Genomic DNA, 12,141 nt, shown 5'->3' with positions numbered 1-12,141 from the left:
CTGTAGCAAGACAAAATAGAAACTGAGAGAAAAATATGTAAAAATGGTAGACAATAATGGAGTATGTCAGAAAGAGATCAATAAATCTGCATCTAGTTATCCAGAGCTCTACATGGTAAATTCTACCATTTTTCTCACAGATTTTCTTTGAATGTGGTGATCTCTCCAGAAGGGTTGTTACATGCTTCTTTATAAGTTAATTTAAGAAGAAATCAATTTCTTTTACAAAATAATTTCACTTCAAATGCTATCTAAATCTGTTCCTTTCTATCCCTTTGTTTCTTAGTGATATTTTGAGGCTGGTTCTCACTATGTAGATTTTGTTGTCCTGGAGGTCACTATAAGACCAGGCTGGCCTCAATTTGAACTAGCAGAGAACCACCTGTGTCAGCCTGCCAAGTACTAGGATTAAAGGTGTGTTCCATCATTCATGGCTCTGTTTAATCTAATACCTTACAATGATAAATGTGTTCATGTTTAGATGTCACCTCAAGATCTCATAATATGAAGTGTTGCCTTAATATTATCACACTTTAAGTCTACAGAATGTATTGCTGGCTTTTTGATTGTAATCACTAAGTATTAAAACTTAAATGGCTGTAGTTGTGTTGAAAATCAATCATCACCTTTCTAGATAGTGACGGTGAGAACTGAAACACCATGATCCTCCCCATTGTCAATATCTGAAGACTGTGATTAGAACTCTTACCAGACAAATTCCTCTCCTTTCACTCGCCTCCTCCTTCACTGTTATGAGCCACAGTTAATTTTCAACCAGAAAGCAAGTATAACACTTAAACAGAAAATACAAATCCATTGCAGCACTTGTCAAAATCCATTTTGGACAGTACTTCAGTGTGTTTTGAAGAAACTATGCCTCCTTAGGAAGGCTGTGCTTCCTTGGAAAACCAGGATATTTGACGTTTTGCTTAATCCCACATGAGTTTCTAGGAGCCCAAACACTAGTATCCAAATGCCCATGAGAAAATAAGTGAACAATTAAATAGTCTCACCAAGGAATTGATTAAGCACGAATGGGATGATGAAACAAATGATTGTCTTGGCAATGGCTCAAAGATACTCACTTTGATTTTCTAAATTGTAGATTATAAAGAAAATTTAGTAGTGTTTGCTATCCACCTGATTTAAATAACTCCAACAGTTTTTCAAGTGTGCAAAAAAGTAATAGAATTAATTGAATTAGTGTATCTGTTATAGAAAAATAAATTCATTAATAAATATAAATGTAATTATAATAAATAAAATGAGTGTTAAGTTTCAAACATCCCCCCTCTATGCTACTGATGTATTAAAACTACAAAAGTTCGGAGTCTTAACACTTTAATCCATGGAGTTCTGATAAGTGTTTAATCTATCTCAAGTAAACACTGAGTACTCATCATAATCACAAGCTCAAGATTTTCAATTGTCTTTGGATGTCTTCTACATTTAGATTCAACATAGCTTCTCATTGTCCTAGAAGCATCTATCTAATCAGTACACACACAGTCTCTTGGATATAGGAAAAAGTGTTAATGCTTTGAACCCAGGATCAGTTTTGGGTTTACAACCTTCTACTATTACCCAAAGGCATGAATCTTCTGCCTTTTCTACAATCAGTGGGAATGCTAACATATCTACAATTTGTCTTTCTTTGTAAAGTTAAAAAATTCTTGTAAACTTCAGGGAATCACATTAGTTTATGCTTCAGGGCATTGACTTGGATCTACCTCTCAGGAAAAAGTACTCCAGGTAAGTACTGTCAATCAACAGCCTGTTTCCCCACATGCCTATTTTTGAGGATAGGATCTCCCTGACCTTTCACTGGTCTTGGTACTCTCCTCCTTCAATTACCAGCACCAAAAAAAAAAAAAAAAAAATTCTCCTAAACTCCTTAATGTTATCTTCTGTCCCATATATATATATATAATTTTTTTCCAATCAATTAAAGATTTCCTAGTCCCAGATGTTGAGCAGACCATGAAATCAGCCATCACTCCAGCTTGTTGGGTCTCCAAAGATGCCCAACTTTCAACATGGGAAGTAGTCATAGACAATTATGTTACTCCTTATAGTTTATTTTTTAGCAACAAAAAGGCTGGGGTATATCCTTTTTTTTTTCTTTTTTTTTTTTTTTTAGCAAGTAGGAACTTTCTTCTAGCTCCTTCTAGCTCCTGAGGGAATGGTGGCTTTTGTCTAAATTCATGACCTTGTGAAAAGGAATTTCTTGAGGGACTAAACATTCCAACATTTTGTTGGTGATAAAGGCAGACATAGTATCTTCTTTAGGTACTTCCTGCTGAAAATGGGGCTTCTTCCTCAGGGCTAAGGAAGGTAGGAATGTTGGTCAAGGGGCTGGGAAAATAGATAGTCATGCAAAAGCCAGTAATATCTGGTTTTTCCTTTCGCTGCCCAGAATCTGAAGGACTAACTGAGGCTAGGGTATTACAGGCTACAAAGCAAGAGCTCCAGGTGGTACAATAGGAGGCCTCAGAAATTTCTTAAGAAGCATTGGGTTTGCTGACTGTTCAGTAATTTTGCTAATTTTTCCTGAAAGAACCTGAAGAGACAAGGAGTGATCATTTGAAAAACCAGCCTACCTTCATTCACGGCCTAAAATCATTACTAAAATCCTTAGTAAAGGCAAACTATATTCATTCCTCTTCATGATTAATCCTGTTTCTCAAGGATTGGGCTACGAGTCACCTGTAACCTGAACTACAAATGGTTGTGCATTGTTTGTTCCAGAAAGGACAATCACATCTTCACTTCAAAACCAACTTTTGTTTTAAAAATTATATCTTTGTTTCAAAATCAAGTTGTTTACAACCATCTTGCAACACTACCTCTGTTTCAAAACTTATGGGACCACCTATGGCCACCTTGTTATGACTACCTGGTGTGATCACCTTGTTTTCACCACCTGTTACATTCTGCTCCTCTAAGTCCACTCATTTCCCCATTTGGGAACCCCCTACTCCTGAGCTATAAAAGCCTTGTCTTCTTAATGTCTAATGCTGACCTGTCAAACTCCACCTTAAGGGAGGCAGCCTGAGTACATGAATTTTAAAAAAGCTTGCTTTAATTAATTTCTTCATTTAATTAATTTGCCCATTATGATTTGTTTTGGTGGGGTATTACCCTGTGTTCGTGCCTGAGAGTGGGAGTATGGATTGAGAAATGACAGGCAAAGATACTAAGGAAAGGGAGGAGACACAGAGTAGAGTCTGTATGGCAATCCAGTGAATACTGAATGTGCCAAGTTTATTCTTCAACATGTTTATAAACCCCGAACAAAAAGGGGAAGACTTCTTTATTGTGATACAAGGAACTTTCTTCCTTAATTCTCCAAACATTTAGTAACCATGTCTTAGATGATGAAGGTAATCACACTGGGCAGGATCTCACTGGCAGAGTTGTTGAGACTGTATGCCTCACCCTGATTGAGAGTAATTTTCAGTGTGGGAACTCACCCCAGGAGGGATCCTCAGTGCCGGTCCGGGTTTGTTGATCTTAGAAAAGACAAAGGTACTTGGGGCTGTCATGTCATTGAAGCTGGGCTATTGTTTTCCACAGTTCCAGAAACAGGCTGCTTAGAGATCAAAAGGTAGAGAAACCTCTGAGCTGCAGCCAGAGGATGCACAGAGAGTGGAACCAAGGAGTTGTATTAGTTTGGATGTCGTATATCAATCTTATAATTATCTGGGAGGTCTGAAGAACAAAGAGAGGCCCAATAGGAGGGTGAGAAAGGGCACCATCCTTAAGAAAGGTGGTAGGTGGGAGAACTTAAGCTTTAAAGGATCAGTTCTCTGGCAGTTGTATTTATCTATTCTGAGATCAGAAGGCAGTTTGGTCGGTGACAGGTGGATCCAGGTCTTAATTCTGTGAAGTTTAGCTGCCCTTGGTGTGGTAAGGATGACCAGAAGTGGACATGTCCTGTTTGGATTGAAGGCATATGAATGAGAGGCTTTCAAATAAACCCAATCTCCTGGGAAATATTGTTTATTTTGATGATAGGATCAGAAGAGGGTGAGGGAGAACACAATCAGTGTGTTCCTGGAGAAGGCATCTCATTAGAGAGATTGTAAGTAGTCACAGAGTGGGCTGGTTTCAGAGGATGTAAATTTTCTAGAAGAAGGGATGGATGTACATTAATTCAAAAGGTAAAGGAGGGGGTCAAAGTGTGGTGCTACTTTGAAAAACAAAGTGAACACCAAGAACCATAATGTAGTATGTTGTATAACCAATACTGCTCAATGATCAGGTAAGTTGAATTCCACTGTTCAAACATAAGTCACATTAACTTTTAACCTCCTTATTCTATCTATAAGAATTATCTGAATAGTTGGTGACACACTCCTTTAATCCCAGAACTTGGGAGGCAGAGGCAGGTGGGTCTCTGTGAGTTTGAGGCCAGCCTGGTAAACAGAGTGAGTTCCAGGACAGGCTCTAAATTATACAGAGAAACCCTGTCTCAAAAAACAAAACAATAACAATAACAAAAAAGAATTATCTGAGCTAGACACCTGTGTTAGTTACCTTTTTCCATTGCTATAAACACCAAGAGCAATGCAATTTACAAGAGAAAGTTTTGTTATATTAGCTTATGATTCCAGAGGGATATTCAATAATGTCATGGCAGCAGTGAGACAGAGAAGAATGCTGAAATATCTCATCTTCAACTGCAAACACAAAGCCAAGAGAGCAAGCTATAGGTGGGCAAGGCTATAAACCAAAGTGACCCTTTCATAGGGGTAGTCTGTGGTCATAAATTGTTTATTATCTAATAAAGCTTGCCTGAAGTTAACAATGCAAAGCTCCAAGCCATAGAGGACAGTCAGTAGTGGTCACATATTTAATCCCAGGACTCAGGCAGATAGATATATGTGAGTTCAAGGCCACCCAGAACTACATGATAGTGAATTAGTCTAAAAGAGAAACAGAGCTCATCCCTTTAATACCAGTAATAGACAAGAATTTAAGATTGGATGAGACAGGAACTCTCTTTTTAGTCTGAAGATTTCATAGAGATAAGAGCTCTCTGGTGGTTTGGCTGCTTTGTTTTCCTGGTCTTCAACTTGAAAACCAATATCTGTCTCTGGGTTTTTATTAATCACACTACAGTTATCCAATACCATCTAAAAACACAGATATCCACATTGACATTCACAACAGTAGTAAAATTACAGTTACAAATAGGAAACAAAAATAATTTATGGTTGGGGGTCACTATAACTTGAGGAATTTTATTAAATGATTGCAGCATTAGGAAGATTGAAAACAACTGCAACTCTCAAGGCCTTGCCAGTGCAATGTATCTCTTTCCTCAAAGCTACACATCACAAAAGTTCCATTACACACCCTAAAAAAGTTCACATGTCCAAATATGTGAACATATGGGTAACATTTCTAATTTAAACAACCACACACTGCAAAGCTAAGTCATTTAGCATTTCATTCTTCCACAGTGGATATCTGTAGGTTATTTTTGAGGTCATTAGAGTTGCTGCATTTTAGTTAGCCAAATCTATGACTCTGCTGTCATATAAACCAATCCTAACTGTGGGAAATACTTTATTTTAAATATAATTATAAAATTGACAAGGAAACTGGTCATGAAACAAAATTACATGTTATACTGTAAGACAGATCTGGTCTGAAATGACAATTTGACAATAGTATTGGTGAGATGTGTGAGCTGTGAAAGATCCTCTTTAGATACCCTTCCATCACCAATTAATCTTTACAGATGTAATCTTACACAGAAGAAATTAAATAACTCTTACCATTCAGTAAACTGAAGCTCGCATATCAGAGCCATACTCAAACTCACTTAAAGAAGCACAAAAGTGAAATAAATGACAAATTTAATTTCACCTGTTTGTTGGTATGTATAGATTTACCACACAAAAGACTTATATATTGTCAATAGAATCTAAAATTGGTGTTGGATTTTGAAAATACTGGACAGTGTTTATAGTGAAAACAAATTGAATGATTCCTCTTCGTACAATTTGAAAGCAATTGCAAACTAACACATCAGACTACAAGCCATTGAAATGGTTGCTTGTACTTTAGTTGGGGTTATGGGTGTTAGAGTTTTTGTTCTTGCTTCATGGTTTTTAATAGAATCACTGAAAATTAGGAAAAAAGAGCCTGAGGTTGGGGAGTAACAATAAATATGGTGCTCATATGATCTTTCTGTAAGGTTGGAAAATCTGACTTCCCCATGCAAGGTGTGAGAAGCCACATTCCCTTACTCTTTCTCTGTACCCCACCCACTCAGAGAGTCTCAGAACAAGGAAATGATACCAAAAAGTCCAGTTCTACATTCTTGCAGGCCACTGCAGCTTCCACCTTTGAAGTGGCTAGTCACCCAATGAAGCATAAAAATTAAATGACCCAGGGACAGATATTGGGGTTCAAACTTCACACTGAAGATCAGAAAAGCAAAGCAACTGGTCATTAGCTCTCATTCTACCTCAGACTGAAAGTCAATCCTCCACCAAATCTTAGATGGTTGTCTCTACTTAGCATGGTTGGAGAATCCTGAGACTTCAATGTCTTCCTATCCTCAATGTGGCTGGAGAATGAAAGCCTGATACTGACTACTGAAGACCTTTCTCCTATCTTTTATAGTCCTCTAGTGCTGGGATTAAAGGAGTGTGATTCCAGGTGCTGACATTCTTTGTGTGAACTATTTCTCTTTAGGACTGGATCAACCTTGTATAGATCTGGGTGGTCTAACTCACAGAGATCCACCTACCTCTTAATCCTGAGTCCTATGATTAAAGGTATCTGCTACCATCTCCCTGTTTTCAGCTGCCTGATATTTATAGCTTGTGACAAACTTTGCTTTCTGAATCCTTAGGGAAGCTTTAATAAATCATAAATAATATGTCACCACAACCCAAGTCCCCACCTAAGTGCTCACTTTTGACCACACTTAGGCACAAACCCAGGTTGTGCTAGGCTTGTTGATCACCCTTGCCTACAACCTATAAAATCTTCCTGCCTTCATTTGAGGATATGACTCCTCTGGCCCCAATCTCTGGGCCTAAAGACCCACCTGGTATTTGCATTGTTCAATTATACCTATTGTTATACTTCTACAATTTGGCTTGATCTGGCTTACAGCATTGGCAGAGAAACTTATTATCAGGGAAGGGACCAATTTAGCTTCAATATATACATCTGATATATAACACTTATTCTTGATATTTGACTTAAACTTTGTAGATTAATGGTAATCAGTTTAAAAGAATATCATATTTAGGTTCTTGATTAAATGCCCTGGACAACTTTACAAAACTCAAGCAACCAAAGATAAATTAACTTTTAGAGCTTTAGAGCCTCGGGCTGATCACATTAAATGTGTATTTGTTCCACATAACACAAGATTAATTATTGAGACTTTCCTTCATTAATGAGGCAACAATAAGAGTTAGCATTGGGATTTCAAATTTCTTTACCTTTAGTATTTGTTTCTTCTTTGTTGTCTGGACTATTCATAACAATTTAGAATTATTCAAGACATAGCACAGTTGAATTTAAGTTGTATAGAGTTAGCTTACATGTGTATGTATATAAAGTTAATTTTAAATCACATGTACTGAGACAAGTATATATATCAAACAGGCCTGGATAAAAGTAAAAAGGGGAGAATCAGAGTGTAATCTCTTTTTTGTACATTGTAGCAAACAGACAGGAGATATAAAAAAGACAGAGTCGACTTAAAACTGTCAGAGACAAGAAAACAGATCTGCTGCAGATGGAACAGGAAAGGTTTTGTGTGAAATGTTTCACCTACCGTGCCCTGGAAAGGCACATCATTCCACAAACAAGCCATGTGCAACAGAGCCAGTGAAAGAAGTAACTAAAGGCAAAAAATAAAAGGTAAACAATTTATGTCTGGCAGGACTGGCTAAACTGCTCCTCTGCCTAGGCATAGAGTGGGCAGACCTATGGCTAGGCAGAATGGTCAGCATGGGGCTGCCATAAGCAAGTTCCCACCTGACAGAAGTTAGAAAGTTTTGAGATATAACTTTGTTGGCTTTTTTCTCCACAAGTGAGACAGAAAGATGGGATACCAGAGTCCAAGGGAGACAACATCCAAAAAGACCTCCATAAGCCTGAGAAATGAATGTACCAGTCTATGGACAATGCTGGTGTACAAAACCTGAGAGACCCCTCGTGGGTCTGAGGAACAAATGCACCAGTCTGTATGAGCGGTACTAGGGTACAAAACCCAAAAACCTCATTCATGGGGATAAAATGAAAAATAAAAACCTCTCAGAGCAGATGCTGCCTCAGGCCAGGCCATTGTGAGCGGCTGACATCTGCCTGGAGAAGAAACACAGTAGAAGGGCAGCAGAGATAGCACAAACAGGAGAGTGAGAGACATTTTGATCTGGAGCATAAGAGTTCTAGTGAAGCAGGACATTCCCAGGTGAAAGGAGGTTCCCACCCTGAGACAGGCTTAGCCATGGTGGGAAGCAGCAGGATGCCACTGTGGCAGGTGGAATAGTTTTACCATGCCAGGAAGAGAGGTCGAAAAAACACAAATTTAAGGAAAGACATTGTTTAGCAGAGAGGCAGAAGAAAGCTTAGATATATGGTAACTCCATTTACCCATCCAGTGGCAGTAATTGGAAAGGTCCTGTAAAATTGTAATGATCTAAAGAGCCATTAAGCCACCAATTTGGCGTATATTTCCCATGGGTGAGGCTGAAAAATGACACAAATCACTCTTGGATCTCGTCAACCCGAGAGTATGGCCAAAGGACAAGGCCAGAAAAGACTCAGCAGTCCGATAGGTAGTCTTAAAGATGGTAAACAGTAACTGCCAGAGGCTTAAAGCTGAAATGAATGTCTCATCTGTGGAAAATGTACCAAAGGTAATGGTCACCAAGAGGGATCTTACTGGATCGAAGTGAATAGGTAGATGAAAAGTGGATTGTCAGTTCAGAATTAGAATCCCTGAGTTCCCTGGCCACCCACCAGCAGGACAGGAGAGTTTACAGAGACAGCCTGCTTTGGGTTTCGGCACCAGTGTTGTTCTTTTGCTGCAGCGATGGGCAATGAAACAAAAACCATGAGTTAACAAACCCAGGTGGAGTTTATTGAAGGGAAAGGGAAGAAGAGAAGGGGCGGGTGTTGGCCAACAGGGAGCAGAGAGAAAGAGAGAAGTGGAGAAGAGGGGCAGAAAAGGAAGCGTTAAAGAGACAAGAGAGGGCGCGAAGGGCAAGAGAGGATGAAGACAAAGGGAGAGATTGAGCAAAGGGCAAAGGGAGGGAGGGAGAGACAGACAGAGAAAGAGAGAGAGAGAGAGAGAGAGAGAGAGAGAGAGAGAGAGAGAGAGAGAGAGAGAGAGAGAGAGCACATGGATATGATTGCTTAAAAGGGGACGCTTGCACACGCATACTGAATCCTTACACAGCCCTGTAACGTGGGATGTAGCCATGATGTGGCCACTCAACACAGCTCTTTGAGCTGCCTAAGTATCTGACTGAATGCTGATATGCATGTCCCACCCATTGTCAAGGGGCAGGGTCAGCATAATGCCAGGTTCCAACACTGTCCTCTAGAATTATTTCCTGTGATAAGGTAAATCACTCAATTTATAAACATATTTCTTGTTAGTCACTTATGTGTGTTGCAGGATAATCATACATACAGCCAACAAATCATACACACAGTGCCAGCAAAGCAACCTTGAATCAAAGGACAAGGTCAGCTACTGACTGGCCAGGAGTAGCCATAAAGTTCTTGGAAGACTCAGGAGAGTAGCTAGAGAGGACACGAAGAGAAGAAAGAGAAGTTTCAGGGGATTTACAGGCAGGGAGTTAAGTAGAGGGGAACATGGAGAAAGGGTCAGCCAAATGCTCTGCTTTCCTTGGATTTATCAGGGTTTTATCTCAATTTCTAACTGATGAGTTTTGTTATACTGAAACAAATTAGGCAATTGTTACATCTGGAAGCTTCATATGTGGGACATTCAATATTAATTCCACTTTTGCACTTTTGAAATTTTGTATTACAAAAGATACCAATATTGATACAAACCTCTTTCTGTGCTGCTTGCTAACTTTAAATTGAAATAACATGTCTTGCAAACTTGTTTTAAAATAATCAAAAGTATCAAATATTGAATCCTGAGTAATTTTTCAATAATAAATATCCATGTCTTATTATTTTTTCACCAATTTAAAAGAAAACTAATAAAAATGTAATAGATTTGATTAAGGAATACATTTCAAGATATATTTAATGAGATTTAAATACTTTCTTTTATGTGCATTGGTGTTTGACCTGTGTGTGCATGTCAGGGAATCAGATCCACTGGAATTGGAGTTACAGGCAGTTGTGAACCATGTGGGATCTGAGAACTGAACCCAGGTACTCGGAAAAAGTAACTGCTGAGCCATCTCTCCAGCCCTGAGTTTTTTTTTTTTTTTTGATACTTAGCAAATATTTAATAGAAATGATTCATAGGACTAGAGTACCTTACATTTCTGAGTTAATGTGAGGAGACTGAGACAGAAAAGAGACTAGAACATGATATCAGCAGACTGGGCTATTCATTATAAATTGTGAATGGTGTGCACTGTTTCACAGGAAAAAGCATTGCCTGTGAGGGGGAAAGGCTGGCTATGACTCCTTATCAGTGTAGGATGAGGGAACTGTTTGTGTCCATTATGGATGAGAGTGGTTCCACAATTTCTCTTTCCTTGCATTTAGGATGCAGCAGTAGCTCTGCATTTTTCCCTTGAACTGTCTGCTTCAAGGGAGACAGCTTGTCTCTGCAAACATTCCTTCCTGGACTGACCAACTGACTGAGAAAGGTCATTTGTCAGAATCCTGTCTTCTGGCCAATATATTCTATAAAGGCCATCATGGCTGGATTGGTTATTCTTGTGAATAAAAGTAAGTAAGCATCAATTTCCATGCAATTTAAGTTTCACAAAGATATTCATAGGTTTAACAAAAGAGATGAACACAGAATGTATGATTTTAAGTGTGTGTCATAGGCAGGAGAAAGGTCATGAAATCTAAGATTAACTTGTTTTTGTTTAATTGTGTTGAGCATAAAATTATTGTGACAAGCCAAAGACTACCCTAGTCAGGTATGGGGATCCCAGGAATGAGGGTTCTTGAAGACTAGGTGGGTAAGGATTCCGCAGTGACAAACAGAAACAAACACAGAGGCAGTTTGAATCTGAGTGTATTTTGCAGTTCTCAAGCAAGTTTTTTATAGAGATATTTTCTCAGGGGATGTTTTCGTTAAACAAACTCAAACATATGACACTATTGTTCCTGGGCACATTGATGAGGAAATCCAAAACATGAGATCATCCAGAGTTAATAAAAGCAAAAAATTTTCATTGGTTAACATAGAATCATCCAAGGCTAACCGCATATTTCTTAAATCAAATTAATATATTTTTATGGCCAGTGGCCCCACCTCAGGGGATGGTTTCTTATCTTTATCTCACTTGAAATGTCAGTAGAGGCTTTTAGGGACATTTCATTAATGTGAAAAAGGAAGGAATAAAAGAACAAACAGAAATTGCCACGAGAATCACAGCCCAATATTTTTCTCCAGCTGAGAGTTCCACAACCATTTCCAGGAGACCACCTTCTTTTGAAGTTATTGCCTTAGTCTGTGGAACTTGTCACACAGAATCTATTGGATTTGATGTGGCAGTGACATACGCTAAAATTTTTGTTTATTTTAAATTTAAGATTCATTTATTTTTATTTTACATTATGAGTGTTTGGCTGCATGTATGTGCTTATACAACATGTATGTCTAGTACCAGAAGAGGTGAGAAGAGAGTACTGGATAGCTTAGGAGTGGAGGTTGTGTGTCACCATGTGATGGTTCTCTGTAAGACCATTAAGTGCTCTTAGCCATTGAGCCATCTCTCCAGTTCCATATTTCTTCCACTTAAATATAGGCAAATATAAATAAAAAATTCTTGAAATTGTTTTCAGTATTTTTTCAAATGTAAATATATTCAGGGTCATAGGAATGAAAATTGAATCCATAAAAATAAATCAAATTCTGTATGTTGGTTATTGCCCTGTCACAGGTTCCTTAAAATTGAAGGTTACAGATTGAAAATACCATTATTTTCA

Source organism: Cricetulus griseus, chromosome 6, assembly GCF_003668045.3.
Source record: "Cricetulus griseus strain 17A/GY chromosome 6, alternate assembly CriGri-PICRH-1.0, whole genome shotgun sequence".
NCBI lineage: Eukaryota > Metazoa > Chordata > Mammalia > Rodentia > Cricetidae > Cricetulus > Cricetulus griseus.
Note: the sequence above shows the minus strand (reverse complement) of the source record.